Source organism: Nycticebus coucang, chromosome 21, assembly GCF_027406575.1.
Source record: "Nycticebus coucang isolate mNycCou1 chromosome 21, mNycCou1.pri, whole genome shotgun sequence".
NCBI lineage: Eukaryota > Metazoa > Chordata > Mammalia > Primates > Lorisidae > Nycticebus > Nycticebus coucang.
The window spans coordinates 26,623,983-26,643,803 of NC_069800.1; the positions used below are offsets into that span (position 1 = coordinate 26,623,983).

Below are 19,821 nucleotides of genomic sequence, written 5' to 3' on the forward strand. Positions count from 1 at the left end.
GGAGGGAGGACGCGCTTGCTATTCCCTAACTTAACGTTCTTTCAGGTAGCAATGCCAACAGAAGAAAACATAAGGCTGTGTGGATATGCCATCTCTTGATAGATTATAGACTGAAATTAATGAAGGTCAGGGAGAGAAGTATACTTGGGCCCATAAACTCTCAAACAAAGAAGTTCAATTTAACCCTGTCATAACTTGAGTGTTTTCCTCTTGACTTCAGCCTTTTTAACCTTAATCTCCAGGTGAAGGTGCAGAGATTGCTGCTAGCTCCCCCTCTAATTACTATTTACTTCATCTGGGTGTGTTTTTTCTCATTAGCAGAGTGGGGAGGGTAGGTCCCAGTGGAACTCCCTACCCCATTGGGTCACATCCCAACTGTGTTCCTGGCTCAGTCTACTTTTGTGGTTTCAAGATTGTAAATAATTTGCACTTTTTTCCTCCTTATTTTGTCTGTTTCTCCACAAAGTCTCAGTGACCTTGGCATAATCCCTTGAATTTGTTGACTTCACACATGTTACTTTCACAGCTCACCTCAATATTTTTTTTTCCTTTTTTCATAGAAATAAACTTCCCAACAGATTGACACAATCTACCCATAGTGAAAAGATTATGAATAAACATGTTACTCTTCATCACTGAAATATTACTGTTGTTAGACTTGTGTTGCTCATGCGAAACCTAAAACCTTAGCAGGGCTGAACTGATTATGGAAGGACTGAGTTTTGTCTCTCTGTCATTAACTCCTATACTTCTGCCCTTTTCTATGTCCTCTCATCTTCTCAGCAAAGGTTTAGATTCCACCATTCCTGGTATTGAAACTTCCCTGAGAACAGTTTTGTTATCTCCCAAACCTGGCATTCATTCTTTATAGAAGTCATTTATTAATATACTCAAGCACTCCCTCGCCATATTACTTTCCTTGCTGTCATGATCATTTATTGATCCTTTATTCTATTTAGTGCCATGTTAATATCATTTCTCTCCACCTAAAATTTTTCTTTTTTTGTAAAATATAGAATGTTTCTTTTTTTTTATGAAATGCTTCTTGAATTTGCATGTTGTGGCTGTGCAGAGGCCAAGCTAATCTTCTCTGTATCATTCCAGTTTTACTATATGTGCTTCCAAAGTGAGCACCCTGACGAGAATTTTAACTCCTTGAAAACAAGAACTGTTGATTGTACTTCTAGCCAATCCCACCTTACTTGTTCCAATGACTTAATTCAGGAGATCCTCAAGGAACAATTGTTTTTGCTTGTGTGTTTCAAACATTGGTAGAATATAGGTACTTCCCACATTTTATCAAGGAAATTGAATTGCGCTGCTATTTTCACATTTAAACGTTCAATTTAGTTTTTTAATTGAAAAGTTAATAGAGAGGGGTGGAGACAAGATGGCTGAGAGAAGCCAGCTTTCCACAGAGGCTCCCATCCAGAAGGAGAGTTAAAGGATAGAAATTTTTAGTCTCATTCTTGCTCAGGCTAGTCTCAAACTCCTGAGCTGAAATGATCTTTCCACTGCAGCCTGAGAGCTTTATTTCTCAAAGAGGTTACAGCCTATAGATGGCTATTCTGCCAAACTGAGCAGCAGAGCTTCATCCAGAAGACAGAAACATTCTTAGAGGAAGTGGTACGAGGAACAGGAATTTATGCTGAGCAGGGTGGCTAAATAACACATACTTATTAAGCTGTATGAGTAGTCATGAATATTTATGAAAGGAAAAAGACACATGTGCAATTGAGCTGCATGCCCCTTCAGGGAGTTCATGTTCAGAAAACGGCAGCATTGGCTGGGCGTGGTGACTCACACCTGTAATCCCAGCACTCTGGGAGGCCGAGGCAGGTGGATCACTTGAGCTCACGAGTTTGAGATCAGCCTGAGCAAGAGTGAGACTCTGTCCATCTCTACTAAAAAAATGAAAAGCTGAGGCAAGAGGATTGCTTGAGCCCAGGAGTTTGAGGTTGCTGTGGGCTCTGATGCCATAGCACTCTACCGAGAATGACAAAGTGAGACTGTCTTAAAAAATAAAAAGAAAGAGAAAGAAAATGGAAGCATTGGTATGATCTGAGGGTGGATTTTTGGCTTTCTGCTTTTAAAAGTGAAGCAAAGGACATGAAAACCCTTACTGTGCATACTCTGCAGGCTGTTAGAACTACACCATGGTTGTTGGTCTCTGGCAAAGAAAGAATGTGGGAAGGCCAGGCACAGTGGTTCATTCCTGTAATCCCAGCACTTGGGAGGCTGAGGTGGGTGGATTACTTGAGCTCAGGAATTCAAGGCCAAGCCTGAGCAAGAGTGAGACCCCCATCTCTAAAAACAGCAGGACATTGTGGCAGGCACCTGTAGTCCCAGCTACTCAGGAAGCTGAGGCAAGAGAATTGCTTAAGCCCAAGAGTTTGAGATTGCTGTGAGCTATGAAGTTGTGGCACTCTACCAAGGGCCACAAAGTGAGACTCTGTCTCAAAAAAAAAAAAAAAAAAAGTAAAGAAAAGAAAGAACACTGGTTAGTTTTAGTTCTGAAACTGCAGAAAGGAGGGAGCGGATCATGAGATTGGTTTCTGTAGGGGAGAAAGCCTGATGGTGGGGGTGTAATGAAACATGCCTGAAGCTCCTAGTCCTGTCATGGCTGGGAACTCAGTTAAAAGTTTTTCTGGTGTTCCTTTGGTAAGGTGGGGTCTCTTCAGTCAGTCACGCGGGGCTTAGGATTTTAGTTTAGTTTACACTACATAATGAAACCTCCATAAAACTCTGAGTGATGAGGTGGAAGGAGGTTCCTGGTTGGTGAACACAATGACACATTAAGCGGGTAGCAGATCCTGACCCCAGGGAGACAGAAGCTCCTGTGCTCAGGACGCTTCCAGACCTTGATACCCTATGTGTTTCTTCTTCTGGCTATTCATTTGTATAACTTTTGAGAAAATTGTAATAGTAAGTATAGTGTTTTCCTGAGTTCTGTGAGTCATTCTAGCAAGTTATCGAACCTAAGGGGGATGTGAGAAGCCCCACATTTGTAGCCTACTGGGCAAAAGTGTGGGTATCTTGGGAACACCTGGGTCTCAGAGCTGGTGACCAAAGTGGGGCTTCTCAATGTGGAAACAACGGTCATAAGATGACTATGGTTATCATCATCCATTTGTACAAATTAGGAGGTTGCAGCACATGGAGGATGAGCTCTTCAAGGGTAGAGGCCTGGTGTTTTGATGCCAAAGTCCAATAGTCTGAATGGTGATGTTAGACTGCTCCCAAGTCTGCAAAGACTCCTAAGTGAAGAATAACCCACTCAACAGTAGAAAATTCCAGTGGGGAAGGAAAGGTATCTTACTCTGCTGCCTGCCTGCTACCATAGTGACCAGTTCAGGACATCAGGACATTCCTTCATCACTTTTTTATTTTATTTTTTTATTTTTGAGACAGTCTTACTAGGTCACCCTGAGGAGAGTGCCATGGAGTCACCACAGCTCACAGCAACCTCAAACTCTTCAACTCAAGAGCTCTTCTTGCCTCAGCCTCCCCAGTAGCTAGGATACCTGCCACAATAACGGGCTAGTTTTTTTTTTTTTTTTTTTTTTTTTTATGTATTTAGCAGAGACAGGGTCTCGCTCTTGCTCACTTTGATCTCCGACCCTGAGCTCAGGAGATCCACTCTCCTTGGCCTCCCAGAGTTCTAGGATTACAGGTGTGAGACATTGCACATGGCCATCCCTTGATCAGCTTTGGAGAGATATGTCTCACTCAGGCCGGCTATGTCCCTTTTGTGGAATTACCCTAGGGAACTACACATCCTCTACACATGTGCACCCCAGGTGCATGGGGGTGAGGACCCTTGACTAAGGAGGGATGGAAGCAAACGAGGGGCTGAATACTTCCTTCTTTTGCCCCTGAAATGTGCTTTATAAGACTTCAGAAAGCCTACCAGTTCCTGCATAGTGGTGGTTCACTTGGCAACATATTACATTCCTAATTTGCTTCTCCCTCTTGCCCCAGCTCCCCTCCCCCACCCATCCTACAGTGCTGCTCCCTGGGATGATTTCCCAAATAAACTACCTACATTTTCACAAGATTTTTTTTGTGTGTGTGTGTTTTTTTTGGCTGGGGCTGGGTTTGAACCCGCCACCTCCGGCATATGGGACCGGCGCCCTACTTCTTGAGCCACAGGCGCCGCCCGTTAAACTACCTACATTTTCTTAGGCTCTGCTTCTCAAAGAAACTCGGCTAAAACAAAGTATGGTTAACCTTGACCCGAGGGAGATTGATGTTAATGACAAAATGGTACAGGGATAAATGGGTTCTCTCTGAACTTAATGTTCCTGCACAATTCTTGATTTGTGGTGAAAGAAAATATGTTGAAGCTAATTAAAATTGTTTCACATCATGGATTTTTTGAAAGAAATGACCTTGAACTAATAACATCTGAAGAGATGAATGGTAGGGCAATTGAAAAATTAACATCAATGAAGAGTATTCATTAGAATTTATGGAAAAATTAATATGAGGAGATGCAGTGTAGATAAGCTATCCTTTTATGTGAATTTAAAATTAGTTTTATTTTATTACTGAGGACTTTAGAATAAAAACCTTTGGTAAATTATCATCTGGCTAATGACAGCCAGTGGGCCCAATCATACTGATGTTTGAATCTTTGCCATTTTGTGCCTGGCACTGAATAGACACCTCATAGTTGTGTATTAATAAATTTGGAATGCATAGAATCTTAAAACTAGTGGTTAGAGGTTGTAGCGGTTTGAACTGTGGCCACCAAAAACATGTCCAAGTTCCAATCTTAGATACTTGTGAATGTGACCTTATTTGGAAAAAGTCTTTGTACACGCAGTTCAGTGAAGGATCTCAAGATTAAATCATTCTGGATTAACCAGGTGGGCCCTCGATTTAATGAGAATGTTTTATAAGAAGAGAAGAAAAGGCTAGGTGCTATGGCTCATGCCTGTAATCCTAGCAGTCTGGGAGACCAAGGCAGATACATTGCTTTTGTTTAGGAGTTTGCCTGAGCCAGACCCTGTCTCTACTAAAAACAGAAAAATTAGCTGGGCCTTGTGGTGAGTATCTGTATTCCCTGCTACTTGGGAGGCTGAGGCAGGATGATCGCTTGAACCGAGGAGTTGGAGGTTGCTGTGGGCTAGGCTGATGCCACAGCACGTTAGCCTGGCCCACAGAGTGAGAATGTGTTTAAAAAAAATTACTTTTTAAAATTTGCACAGATGCCATTGATTATCTGCCAAAAGGACTATCTGGCAACCAGACAAATGAACATACCGCAAACTAATATTAAGGGGTAGGTTTGGATCAGGTGTAAGACTGTAATTCCAGCACTTTGGGAGGCAGAGGCAAGAGGATCACTTGAGCCCAGGAGTTGAAGACCAGCCTGTGCAATATAGCAAGACCCTGTCTCTACAAAAAATCAAGAACAAAAAGTCAGCCAGGCATAGTGGCAAACACTTTTAGTCCCAGTAACTTGGGGTGAAAACCTGATACCCAGTAAGTGTTGGAAGTAAGATTTGAACATGTGGATTCTTGGCTCCAACAGCTTCCTTCAAGCAGGAAGACCCCTTGAGCCCAGGATTTTGAGGCAGCAGTGAGCTATGACTGAGCCACTACTCCAGCCTGGTCAACAGAGCAAGACCCTGTCTCAAAAAAAAAAAAAAAAAGAAATAGATTTGATTCAAAGGCATGTATGTGTGGGCTTGATCTGGATTGCAATGTTCCATTTCCTTTTATGCTGTGTAAATGTAAGTACATTCAATAATCTTAATCTATGTAGACTTAAGCAAATCACATTGTGTTAATGTATTATTTGTGTGATTGAAATACAACATACAAATATTTTATCATATTCTGCAAAAAACAGAATATGGCTTCCAGTTTGTCTGATATGAGAACATTTCTGAGGCCTGCTGGGTTAGCATCAGCCAGGGAGCATAACATGCTGGACAGACAAAGCATAAAGGGGGAAATCCTATGGAATTCATAATTTGGTGCTTACAGAGGAATCAGAAATCTTCTTTACACTTTAGCATGCCAGTATTGAGTCAAAATGTATGTAACTTATCCAGATTGCTTGTGGCCAAAATAAACAAACAAATAAACACAAACACACAACCTTTTAAATTGCACCTGCCAGTCCACTAAGTAAGGTTGAGCCCTGTGGTCATTGTGAGTTGGGAATCTTTGTTCCCTCAGAGGCCTCTGAAAGCCTCTGGTGTGTGTGTTTATGTTTCCACGTAGGTGAGCTAGATATAATTCTTGTGTTTAAAGTTGGGTCATTTTTCATATAACATTTCCCCTGATGCCAAGCCAACTACTGTCACTAGCTTTTATCCAGATATTTAACTGTGTTAAATTTCAAGAAGGGTATACAATCTTTTAGCAGTAATTTCAGGACTTTTTTCAAAAGTAAATTGGCCATACAATTTCTGTCTCATTTAGAATCTAAACAAGCGAGACAGAGCAAGAGAAGAAAGAGAGAGAATCTATTGTACATTGTATGACACCAACAACAATGTGAAAAATGATGCTTATAGCCCCAGCAAATAGCCTAAGTGCAATCTCAGGAGACCTTGAGCCAGACCACACAGCTCAGCTGCTTCCAGAGAAACCCTACGAAAATAAATGTTTGTTGTTTTAAGCAGATAAATTGTGGAGTAATTTGTTATGCAGCAATAGGTAACTCATACAATTGGTGTCACAGATTTGAGAAGAAAATGTATGGTTTTTGCCTTTCTCTGTTTTGAAATTGAGATGGGAAAACAACTATAAAATGGTGTGAGAAATGTCATAATGTGAGCAAGTCATTAGGAAGACAAATAATATTTAGGAGCAAAAACAGGACACTCCTTTCCTGATCACTAGAGGACTACATATACTGCACTAAGCAAAGAATCGTCTTCCCTCAACAAAAAGTTCCCTACTGTTTGGGAACTTCAGAAGGACTATTACCAGGGGATGTCCAGGCGATAAAAGGAAGAACTGGAGAGAGGGAGGAAGACCCACAAAGCCCAAAGAAAAGGCATTGACATTTATTGATGACTTATGTCTCATGTACTTTATATACATATTTTTTTATTCTATCCTCACACCAATTGTGTGGGCTAGGTATGAATTTCCTTATCTTATAGGTGGAAACCTGATACCCAGTAAGTGTTGGAAGTAAGATTTGAACACGTGGATTCTTGGCTCTAAAAACTTGTTCTTTTTTTATTGCAATAAATTGCTCTCCTTTGCCCTCCACTGGAATATCAAGGCAGGCAAATTTTCTTTTTTGTAATATTTTATAGCATTTGGCAAATTTGATCACTAAGACTGTGCTGAAAGTCAGACTGTATGGCCTATAGGGACAGTGACCTAACCTTCATTACTAGTTAGCTGGCTTCGGGCAGCTGTTACAATTCATAGGATATGGGCAGTATTTCAAGAAGGATCAGAAATTAAACCATGAGTAAAAGTTATTTTAACCAATAGGGATTTTTTTCCTCTGCAGTTCTCTAACTTTATAGACAAACTTTATAACTAACTTTATAGACAAAACTAACTTCTCTCACTTAATAGACAAACTTCCCAATCCTTGTTCTTTTTCAGGTTAATATGAGGGTACAATTAGGTTACAATGTTTGCATTTGTTAGGTAGAGTCCCTGTTGTAGTTGTGTCCTGCACCCAGAAGGTGTGCCGTGTACCCTTACATTGTGCCCATTAAGTGGGAGCACACCAATCCCTCCTCCCCTTTTCCCCTTTTCCCCTTCCCTCCTTCCTCTTTGCTCCCATCTTGAATTAAATTGAGTTTTTCTCTTATGTGGACATGGTGTGTATTAGATCATCTACTGGCTTCATATTAGTAATGAATACATTGGATATTTACATTCTTGTGATACTTTACTAAGAAGAATGTGTTTCAACTCTATCCAGGTTAATACAAAAGACGTAAAGACTCCATCTTTTTCATGTCTGAATAGTATTCCATGGTATAAATATACCACCATTCCTGTGTTGATGGACATTTAGGTTGTTTCCAACAGTTGGCAATTGTAGATTGAGCTGCAATATATAATCTAGTGCAAATGTCCTTATGATAAAATGATTTTTTTTTCTTTTGGGTACATGCCTAGTAATGGGATTGTGGAGTCAAATAAGAGTTCTAATTTGAGTTCTTTGAGGATTCTCCATACTTCTTTCCAGAAGGTCGTATTAGTTTGCAGTCCTACCAACAGTGTAAAAGTGTTCTCTTCTCTCCACATCCACGCCAGCATCTCCAGTTTTGGGACTTTGTGATGTGGGCCATTCTCACTGGGGTTAGGTGCTATTTCAGGGTGGTTTTGATTTGCGTTTCTCTGATGATACTTCCCAGTCTTATTTATCTTTCCCAAAGTACTCTAAATGAAAATATTTGCTGTCATGTTTACCTTGGCAGTTATGATTACATCTAAGTTCTTTAAACCCCTTGTATAATTAAAAATAAGCACATTTCCTTTTTAAGGAAAAAATATCAATAGCTGAAATGTCCTTAAGAATATCCCCTTCAGTGTCACACTTGTTGTTAATGATCTGTAATTCTGTAAAATTAGACTTGTAAAACTGAGCTGAAGGAAAATGGTTGGTACCAGATGCGGATGGTTAGAATTTGTTTCAGGTAATCATATTGTTAGAGTAGAGAGCCATCTATGTTTTCCTTTATCCTGTTTTGTGCTGCTGTAACAGAAAACACAGACTGGGGAATTCATAATAAATAGACATGCATTGGCTCGCAGTTTTGGAGGCTAGAAAACCCAATATCAAGGTGCTGGTGTCTGGCAAAGGCCTTCTTGGGGTGTCAGAACATGATGGGAGTGCAAAGAGAAGGGCTGAGCTTGCCCTTTTATGCCACCTCAGTCTCAGCCAGCAGAGCCTTCCTGGCCTAATCACCTTTTAAAAGTCTCATTCCTCATGATGTTACAATGGCAATTACATTTCAACATTGGCAGGATGTGCTGGCTCATGCTTATAATCCTAGCACTCTGGGAAGCTGAGGCAGAAGGATTGCTTGAGGTTAGGAATTTGAGACCAGCCTGAGCAAGAGTGAGACCTTGCCTTTTACTAAAAATAGAAAAATTAGCCAGGCATTGTAGTGGGTGCCTGCAGTCCCAGCTAATCAGAAGGCTGAGGCAGAGGATCGCTTGAGCCCAGGAGTTCGAGGTTGCTGTCCTAAGCTACAAGCCAGGGCACTCTAGCCCAGGTGACAGAGCAAGACTTTGTCAAATAAAACAAATTTCTTTTTTTTTTTTTTGGGAGACAGAGTCTCAAGCTGTCCCCCTGAGTAGAGTGCTGTGGCATCACAGCTCACAGCAACCTCAAACTCTCGGGCTTAAGTGATTCTCTTGCCTTAGCCTCCCAGGTGGCTGGGACTAAAGGCGCACACCACAATGCCTGGCTATTTTTGGGTTGTAGTTGTCATTGTCATTTGGCAGTCCGGGCTGGATTTGAACCCATCGGCTCTGATGCATGTGGCTGGTGCCCTGGCCGCTTGAGCTACAGGTGCCGAGCCAAACAAAACAAATCCCAACATCACACTATAGCATTTCTACCATGAAAGGTGCTGAAAAGGTTACCCCCAAGTGATTCCTTTGTTGTTTTGTTGAAACACTTAACAATTTCTGTAATTAGTTATTCCTTTTGTGTTTCTGCAAGGCTTAATCCTACATGGGGATCAGAACAAATCAGCCTGGGTGAATGAGGAGGACTCCCCAGGCAATTGAAGCAGTATCAAAAATACACTACTGGGACCTGATCAAACTAAAAAGCTTCTGCACAGCCAAGAACATAGTGAGTAAAGCAAGCAGACAACCCTCAGAATGGGAGAAAATATTTGCAGGTTATACCTCCAATAAAGGTCTAATAACCAGAATCCACAGAGAACTCAAACGTATTAACAAGAAAAGAACATGTGACCCCATCTCAGGGTGGGCGAGGGACTTGAAGAGAAACTTCTCTAAAGAAGACCAACGCACAGTCTACAAACACATGATAAAAAGCTCATCATCCTTAATCATCAGAGAAATGCAAATCAAAACTAGTCTGAGATATCACCTAACCCCAGTAAGAGTAGCCCACATAACAAAATCCCCAAACCAGAAATGTTGGCATGGATGTGAAGGAAAGGGCACACTTCTACACTGCTGGTGGGAATGCCCACTAATACGTTCCTTCTGGAAGGATGTTTGGAGAATACTTAGAGACCTAAAAATAGACCTGCCATTCGATCCTATAATTCCTCTGCTAGGTTTATACCCAGAAGACCAAAAGTCACAATATAACAAAGACATCTGTACCAGAATGTTTATTGCAGCCCAATTCATAATTGCTAAGTCATGGAAGAAGCCCAAGTGCCCATCGACCCACGAATGGACTAGCAAATTGTGGTACATGTATACCATGGAATACTATGCAGCCTTAAAGAAAGATGGAGACTTTACTCTTTCATGTTTACATGGATGGAGCTGGAACATATTCTTCTTAGTAAAGTATCTCAGGAATGGAAGAAAAAGTATCCAATGTATTCAGCCCTACTATGAAGCTAAATTATAGCTTTCACATGAAGGCTATAACCCAACTTTAGCACAAGACTATGGGGAAAGGGCCGAGGAAGGGGAAGGGAGGGGGGAGGTTTTGGTGAAGGGAGGGTAATGGGTGGGGCCACACCTACGGTGCATCTTAGAATGGGTACAGGCGATTGCACTAATGTACACAGCTATGATTTAACAATAAAAAAAATAAGAAGAAAAAAAGAAAACAGAACAACAGGGATTTCTAGTATGACTAACTCTGGAAATCAGAGATGGAGGAACGGAGGTATCAGTAAGCCACTTTCTTTTTCTCTTCTTGGAAACTGCACAAAATCTTTAAGGAGAATGAAGAACAACCCCCTTCCCTGAAGGATTCCATCTGCAGTGAAAGTAGGAGGCGAATATGATTTGTAGACTCTAAAGTAAAAAAGCAATAGAGAGGAACAGCTGAACAAAAGAGAAAGAAAAATTTAAAAGCAAAAGATTAGGGAAAGAACCTAGAGGAAAACTTTTCTCAGAAAGCAATATAAGAATACATTTAATGAAAGTGATCGACTCACCTTGAAGTGAGTGTGAACAACTAACACTAATTAGGGAGAAGAATATATTGGGTAAAAATAGTTATGCTGATTTAAATGACATTAAAAGCTGACTAATTGGCTCAGTGCCAGTAGCACAGTGGTTACAGCGCCAGCCACATCACATACACCAAGGGTGGCGGGTTCGAACCTGCCCCGGGTCAGCTAATCAACTGCAACAAAAAAACAGCCAGGTATTGTGTAGTTGCCTGTAGTCCCAGCTACTTGGGAGGCTGAGGCAAGAGAATTGCTTAAGCTCATGAGTTGGAGGTTGCTGTGAGCTGTGATGCCACAGCACTCTACTGAGGGCAACAGATTGAGACTCTGTCAAAAAAGAAAAACAACACTGACTAATCAAGTGACAGGCATATATATATATATTTAATACTATAAAGGTAATAGTAAGAAAGGTAATATTATTGATTTAAATTAGGTAGTGGGAAAGAGAGAAAGGAAATGAGGAAGAAGGAGAAAACACTATTTTTACTATTTTGCAAAGCAGGGGTCTATTATGTGCTGACTACGCACGTTAATCAAAGTAACCACCACGTCAGAACTATAAACCTCCCCAGATCTCATAACTACATAACAGAAAGCAAACCAAAGGTAACAGACCACATGGAGAAAGTCTATACAGTACAGGGAAACAGAAAATTTGAAATGATATGACAAAGCTAACACCAAGATTGTGTGTCACCTCAACAAACATAAATGGATTCGTGATATTTAAAGAAGAATAACTTCCTCCCTTCCCCTCCTCTTCCCTCCCCTCTCCTCCCCTCCCCTCTCTTCCCTTCCCTTCCCTTCTCTTCCTTTCCCCTCCCCTCCCCTCCCCTCCCCTCACCTCCCTTTCCCTCCCTTTGTTTTCCTCCCTCCCTGACCTGATCTCATTCTGTTACCCAGGCGGAGTAAAGTGGCATCATCAAAGCTTACTGTAATCTGACACTTTCTGGCTCCAGTGATCCTCCTGCTTATCTTAGCCTCCCAAATAACTTGGACTATAGGCATGTGCCACTACATGCCTGGCTATTTGTTTTGTTTTTTGTAACGATGGAGGCTATGTTGCTCAGGGTGGTCTTGAACTCCCAGATTCAAGTGATCCTCTTGCCTCGGCCTCCTATAGTGCTAGGATTATAGGCATGAACCATGATGCCCAGCCAAGGATAATAATTTTAGATTAGATTAGAATTAAAACAATTTTAAATCTTATGCTATATATAAGGGACACATCTAAAAAGACTATTCAGGGAGGCCAAAGAAATGGAAGGGTGAATAAAATCTTATTAGGAAAGGGCAAAATTTTAAAAAGCCAGTAATTGTGATCATAGTATCTGAAAAGGCATATTCAGCCCCTAAACAGTAGGTACTTTATAATTTTGAAGTATGAAAACTATGTAAAAATATATCAGCTATGAATACCTATATATCACATAATACCAAAACAAAAATAATAAAGCAGAAACTATAGAAGATACAAAGAGAAACAGAAGCACTCTGGCAATAGAGGTCTTCAAATCGACTCTTTTATAATAGTTTGAGTGGATGAAAAATAAAGGATATGGAAATTCTAAGTAACATCTTTTTTTTTTTTTGAGACACAGTTTCAAGCTGTTGCCCTGGGTAGAGTGCTGTGGAGTCACAGCTCACAGCAATCTCAAACTCTTGGGCTTTGGTGACTCTCTTGCCTCAGCCTCCCAAGTAGCTGGGACTACAGGTGCTGGCCACAATGCCCAGCTATAAATAACACTATTTTAAACTAAAACTGATATATATGTATCAAACAGTATGTTCTAAAAATAGAACATATGTATTCTTTCTAACTACCCATGAAACAATGACCACATAAAAAAAAGAAATTAAGACACAAAGAACATCTCAATAAGTTCTAAAAAGTAGAAATACTTGAAAAGCTTAGTGATGGAATGAATGTTTCTTGAACACCTGTTGTGTATTATTTTGGGTTCTGCTAGAAACAGATCCAGAGACAAAGTGTAATTTGGATGGGAACATTTTCAGAGCCTTGATATTTAGAAAGTAAAGGAGACATGAATTGAGCATTATAGAGACAGGAGAAAGGGAAGGAGCCAGTGAGCGCCCCCCAACCCCCAGGACATTAACAGAGAGCGGTCTGGGGCGGCGCCTGTGGCTCAAGCAGTAGGGCACCGGTCCCATATGCCGGAGGTGGCAGGTTCATACCCTGCCCCGGCCAAAAAAAAAAAAAAAAAAAAAAAACAGAGAGCGGTCTGGTTGGCCTGTGAGGAACCAGGCCCCTGCAGGATGTCAGTGGTGAGCACTCCATCTGTATTTGTATTTATGGCTGCGCTCCAGCTCTCCCATCATCACCTGATTGCCCCAGTTCCACCTCCTGAATTGTCTTCCTTAATCCTGGTCCCTGGTGTCAAAAGGTTGGGGACCACTGTTGTTATGGATGGCTGGACCTAGATTCTGCAGGGGCTACTCTGAAAGCTAGTGTAGAATATCCTACCCAAGGGGCAAAGGCATTGGGGCATTTTACACACCAAATAACAGAGCAGCCCTCCAGAGAACAGCGAAAGCCTTAGACAAAAATCATTGTTGGGCTGATAGGCGTTGAACTGTTAAGAGGAGTTGGGGGACACAGGCGGAGCACCTGTAGCTCCTAAATTTCAGTGTGGGCAAATACAACATTCAACTATTGGGGATAACTAAAGTCAGGGTGGATTCTGGGCACCCTGGTTGGAGTGAGCAGAATTATGAAATCAGGGGTTGTTCCTAAGGTCTCTTGTCTTGTTTTTCTGTTTGCTTTCTCCTTTCCCTATGGGCTTTCCCTACGGGGGGCTTTCCTCTGCCAGTTGGCATATAAATGCCTTAATTTATCCAGCAGAGGAGGCCATACAGTTCTTGAGTTGTCTTTTGTTGATTGCGCCTAGCACTCTTTGTTAGAGTAGTTTGCATAATCTTTTCCCACATGGGTAGCATTAGATGCAGAATAAAAACTGATTCCCATTCTAGGCTTGTACCTCCTGGCTTTCCTTGTATTTTACCCCTGCTGTTTTTAAAGAGATTTGCATTAATTTTGTGATGTGCCTGGTGAGTGCTGAGAGGAACTTAACTGGAAAAAGGACCATGAACAATCTGGCAATGTGGAACATGTAAAACTAGGGGTAAAATGTAAAATATTCAGCACACAACGTGGTGTGGGCATCAGCCAAAATCTGTAATCCCTTGACTGGTTGTTGGCTTTCCACTCGGTCCTGGAGTTAACCCTTTGGTAGCTGGCTGGTCCTGGGGGTCCTAGAGGAAGAGGCTGGGATGATGGGGATGACCCGAGGCTTATTCAAGTGGCTCAAAGCCATGGCTGTTTACCAACTGGTGCTTAAATATTATAGTATCTTTAAAAAGCATTGAGTACTGGCTGAATCTCAGCCCTACATATAACCTAGATAAACCCTGGTCAAAATTCACTTCTTTGAATTGGCATTTTGCTGACTCCTCCTTAGCAGATGGGGACTAAGGAGTCCCCCAAAATCATCTCCCACGTGTCTCTAATTCACATTGGTCATGTCTTGTGACTGTAGGAGATAGAACCTCTGAAGGGGTAAGTGGACTGGATTAGTCTAGACTGCTATTTTAAACTCTTGCTCCAGTACCATTTATAAACTTGCATCAGCTGTATAAGTTTATTTATTTACTTTGTATACAAAGTTCTCAGGCTACAATCAGAAGCTACTTTTTCTTGAAAGTGTGATTGCCTGATGATGGCCTAGCATGTACAAGCAAGTTCTTGGAGGAAAATACCAGAATACAAGTGAGCTGAATATGAAAACCTGTTCTTTTTTTTTTTTTTTTTTTTATTCAAGAGAAGTGAGTAATATCGAATGTTGAGGAGTTAAAATAGCTCATGCAATTTCTTCTTACAAATAAAGAATTTGGTATTTCTCTGCTTTCAATCTGTATAATCAATTCTGAAGGAGATTCTGAAAATTTATGATGCTGCCAAACTGATTTTATCATGCTAGCTGGCTGCAATGTACATAATAGTTAGTCACATATGCACGATGTTTAAATTACTTCTGAGGTGCCTTTTCCCTGAAAACATTTTTCTGATTTTACTTTCATGCTTTTTTGCTAATATTGCTGTGGGAAAAAAATTACCCACAACTTGGAAGTAAGGCAGTATATATATATCATGGAACTTTTGTTCCCGTTGTTAGACAATGCTCTGTTCCCAGATCAAAGGTTGACAAGTTCTTTTCTTTATTTTATTTTTTGAGACCGAGTCTCACTATGTCACCCTCGGTAGAATGCTGTGGTGTCACAGCTCACAGCAACCTCAAACTCTTGGGCTTAAGTGATTGGCTTGCTTCAACCTCCCAATTAGCTGGGACAATAGGCACCCACCACAACACCTGGCTATTTTCTGTTGCAGTTGTCATTGTTGTTTAGCTGGCCTGGGCTGAGTTCAGACCTGCTGCCTTGATGTACGTACGTGGCTGGCGCCGTAACCACGGTACTATGGGTGCCGAGCCAGATAGTAAATATTTCAGAGTGTGTAGGCCATCTAATCTTTGTCACAGCTATTCAACTCTGGAGCAAAAGCACCCATGTACAATACATAAACAAATGTGTGTGGCCGGGTTCTAATAAAACTTTATTTGCAATATAGGTGGTGAGCTGACTTTGGTCAGCTAGAGGCTAAGAAAGGCTGTTATTTGTTAACTTCCTGCCTAAAAGTCAGGAGTTTGTTTTGTCATTTACTGTTCATTAAGGCTTAGATAATTTGCAACTCTGTAAGGTTAGATGTTCCTTTACTGGAAACTGATAAGATGCAAATGATTTTTGCCCAATATTATGTAAATAATAATAATTTTTGTCCAGGAACAATGGAAATTATTTTTGCCTGATAGTGATATAAATCATTTTTCTTAGGTAGAAAAGATAATCTCAAAGGTTTTATTGCTGGTCAGACAAAACCAGTTGTGCATCTAACAAATGCAAATAGATGCAGAACTTTTTAGAATCATCTTTTCTTTCATTGACTATATGACCATCAATTCCTTTATCCTTTTTTGGACCAACATGAGTTTAATAAAATTTTGACTTTCATTCAACCTATGAATTTATTTGAGAATTATAATTTTAAACATGTTGAAAATTTTACTTTGTGTATTATCTGTTGAGATTTTTACCTAGATTAGAGCTCCACGCTCTTGTTCTTCAACTTTATGAACAAGGAGGAAGAGGAAAGAGTGTTTCCTTTGATTTTAAAAAGCAACTCAAGACCCTTAAAGAAACTAACCAAGAGTTGAAGATGAGTAAAATCTCTCCGAATGTGTTAAGGAAGCCATAGCCATAGGTGCCTTGGACATTTAACCTAAATGCAGGGATGTTTGGCAGTAGGGGAAAACAGGTGGTCGTGAGAGCACAGGAGGTGAGAATAAGACCAAGTTGGTCAGGCTGGGCCGGCATGACACAGCTGGTCTGGCTGGTGACCTTCACCTCATGGTTCCCATTCTTGTTGTTTTGTAAACTCAGCTTTAACCTGAAAGCACATAATCTTGAGTAGTTTAGGGCAATTGATTTAGGAGGTCAACTTTTTTTTTTTTTTTTTGTAGAGACAGAGTCTCACTGTACCGCCCTCGGGTAGAGTGCCGTGGCGTCACACGGCTCACAGCAACCTCCAACTCCTGGGCTTAAGCGATTCTCTTGCCTCAGCCTCCCGAGCAGCTGGGACTACAGGTGCCCGGCACAACGCCCGGCTATTTTTTGGTTGCAGTTTGGCCGAGGCTGGGTTTGAACCCGCCACCCTCGGCATATGGGGCTGGCGCCCTACTCACTCAGCCACAGGCGCCGCCAGGAGGTCAACTTATAAATTAGAAATGTTTGGGGGTCATGGGTTATATCGATTATTGTTTATTATGGGTGGTGGGTTATGTTAATTACTGGTTGTTTAAGATAAAGGTTAGTCCAGTTCTTGCTTTTATGTATGAAATTGTGAATTTGGAAATGGAAGAACAGGACAGTCTCAGAGAGGCTACTCTTACAGTTCTCCAGAATCACCCGCCTTCTGACAAATAAAGTTTGGTTAACCTATCCCTGACAAAGGGATAACCAAATAAAGTTTGGTTAACCTATACCGGACCAAGAGGGCTGGACCCTCTTTGTCCAGTAACATCTGTGTTTCTAACTATGATGGGGTAAACCTCAAATGTGTTTTCCTGTTTTCTGGCAATACCTGTCTCCGGAGGTGCCCCCTGGAAGTTGTCAGCACTGTTCTCTGACGTTATCTTTACTTTTTTTTTTTTTTTTTTTTAATTTGTTCTGTGATTTTCTTTTTCTTTTCTTTTTTAAATTTAATTTTTAAATAAAATCATAACTGTATACATTGATGGGGTGCAATGTGATGATTTGTTATACAATGTGGAATGCTTAAATAAAATCGATTAACATAACCATCACCCCATTTAGTTATTTTTGTGGTGAAACATTCATAATTTACTCTTAGTTGTTTTGAAATATACCCTTGCATTGTGCATGTTGGGCACGATCCCACCGAATACCCTCCCTCCTTCCAGTACCTGCCCTCCCCCTCCCCTGCCTTTACTTTTATATGTGAAAATGAAACTGGAGTAAAGTAACTTCTCAGTGTAAGCTAATTCCATGTATTAAATATATTTAAAAAAAAATAAAAAAACAACTCTCAGAAAATTTGTGAACTGTGACTCCTCTCACCCCCTTGGCTCTCAGAGGAGACTGTACCTGCTTTTAGGAGAGGCTGCAACCTTTGAAGGACAGCTGAGTTCGTGCTAATCAGCAGGCAGTGGCGAACTGAAGTGGATTTTCTTTTACACTGGACTAGATGGTGTAGTGCCAAGTTAAAAAATATTATTCAGTTTCATTTTGGATTCATGTTTTTTTCTTCTACTGTGTGATACTTGAAAGTCAGACTGAATGTCAGAGATAAAAATGTCATGCAGATCACCACCAGGTTTCCCTGGGTTTGTTGGAAATGTATGAAGTTGAGTCTCTTAACTGTGGTATTGGAAGGTCAGCTCAGCTCTGCTGTTGCCCAGCCACCCCCTGTTACTACTCACTCCAAAAGAGTAATTCACTTTATTGTGTCCAGTCGAAACCCAGGTCAGACCAATATTCCACTGAGCTCTTAAAGATAGTCAGCTTATGACAGCAGCAAAGAATACTTTTTTAAAAGGAAAGATTAATTCTTCACTCTTACACCAATATCACATGGACACATGTCAAAGATTTTATTTAACTTAATAATGAACCAGTGAGACATTACAACCAATGTAAAGGACAGTTCAAAGAGAAGACATACATATGGGTCATCAGGAATGTCCCCATGAATTTGAATTTGCTTAATTGGTGCCAAAACGACTTCTTGATGGTGGGAATGGAGGATCAACCTCTACCAAATTCATTTGCTCATTAGTGAACAAGTCTCATTTGCATTTCTTTTTTTTTTTTTTCGTAGCACCATTATTCATAATAGCCAAAACGTGGAAGCAACCCAACTGATAAATGGACAAACTGTCGTATAGCCACATGATGGAGCACCACTCAGCCAGACACAGGGGTGAGACTCCTTCATGCTACGGATGGATGAGCCTGCATCCATGCAGCCAGACACAAAAGGCCATGCATCACATGTTTCCTTTTATATGAATTGTCCAGGATTGGCAAATCCACAGAGGCAAAGAGTAGATCAGGGGCTGAGAACAGCTGAGAGGAACGTGGGAAAAACGGGAGTGACTGTTAATGGCTATGAGACTTCTTTTTTTTTTATTATTGTTAAATCATAGCTGTGTACATTAGTGCAATCAAGGGGTACAATGTGCTTGTTTCATATACAATCTGAAATATTCTCATCAAACTGTTCAACGTAGCCTTCATGGCATTTTCTTAGTTATTGTATGTAGATGTTTATATTCTGCATTTAGTAAGTTTTGCCTGTACCCATACTAAGATGCACTGTAGGTGTGGCCCCAGCCACTACCCTCCCTCCATCCTAACCTCCCCACTCCCTTCCCCTTCCTTGGCCCTCTTTTGGAGTGATGAAAATTTTCTGGAATCAAATACTGATGATTGCAAAATTTAGAATCATGGGCATTTCTTTCAGTTCTTACAACTTACACTGCATCATAAAGAGCTCAGAAAAAATGAAAGATGCAAAGATCCCTATATTCACGTAATCTGGAAGGCTACCTCAGACAATGCCTAGTTTTCCATTGAAGACGTCCAGTCATTTTTTTTTTTTTTTTGGTATATTTCAGTTCTTTGCAATTTTTCTTTACCAAAGAAAACCCAACTAAAATTGTGTTTGTATCTCTAGAGTTATATAAAACAGAAAAGGCAATAGTGTTCTCCTCCTGCATCTGTTTGCCAAAAACAATCAAAATAGAACAACAGATGGTCTAAGTAGAAGACACTGGAAAGCTGGAGAAATCAAATGGAAGGAAAAGTAAACTTTAAAAATACCCTTTGCTTAATCACTGTCCTTGCAGTGTGTTACTTTGTGTTCCACGTTGTGGAAAGTTTTAAGGGAATAATACTAAATGAACCAATCTGCCTTAAGCTCCTTGTTTTCATTCTACAACCTTTCTAATATTGTCAGAAAAAGCACCGCGAATCAAAAGCCTCGAGAAAAATGTGACAGTCTGGTGACAATTTTTTCATGGAAAGATGAGGAGACGCCACACTGCAT

The 19,821-nt window shown here is 40.7% G+C and overlaps 1 non-coding gene across 1 annotated transcript; it reads right to left on the bottom strand.

Moving 5' to 3' along the window:
- Nucleotides 1-1,027: 1,027 nt before the first annotated feature.
- On the bottom strand, nucleotides 1,028-1,134 carry LOC128574327 (U6 spliceosomal RNA). The gene has a single exon (XR_008376704.1). It is a non-coding gene; the product is annotated as a U6 spliceosomal RNA (small nuclear RNA).
- Nucleotides 1,135-19,821: the final 18,687 nt, after the last annotated feature.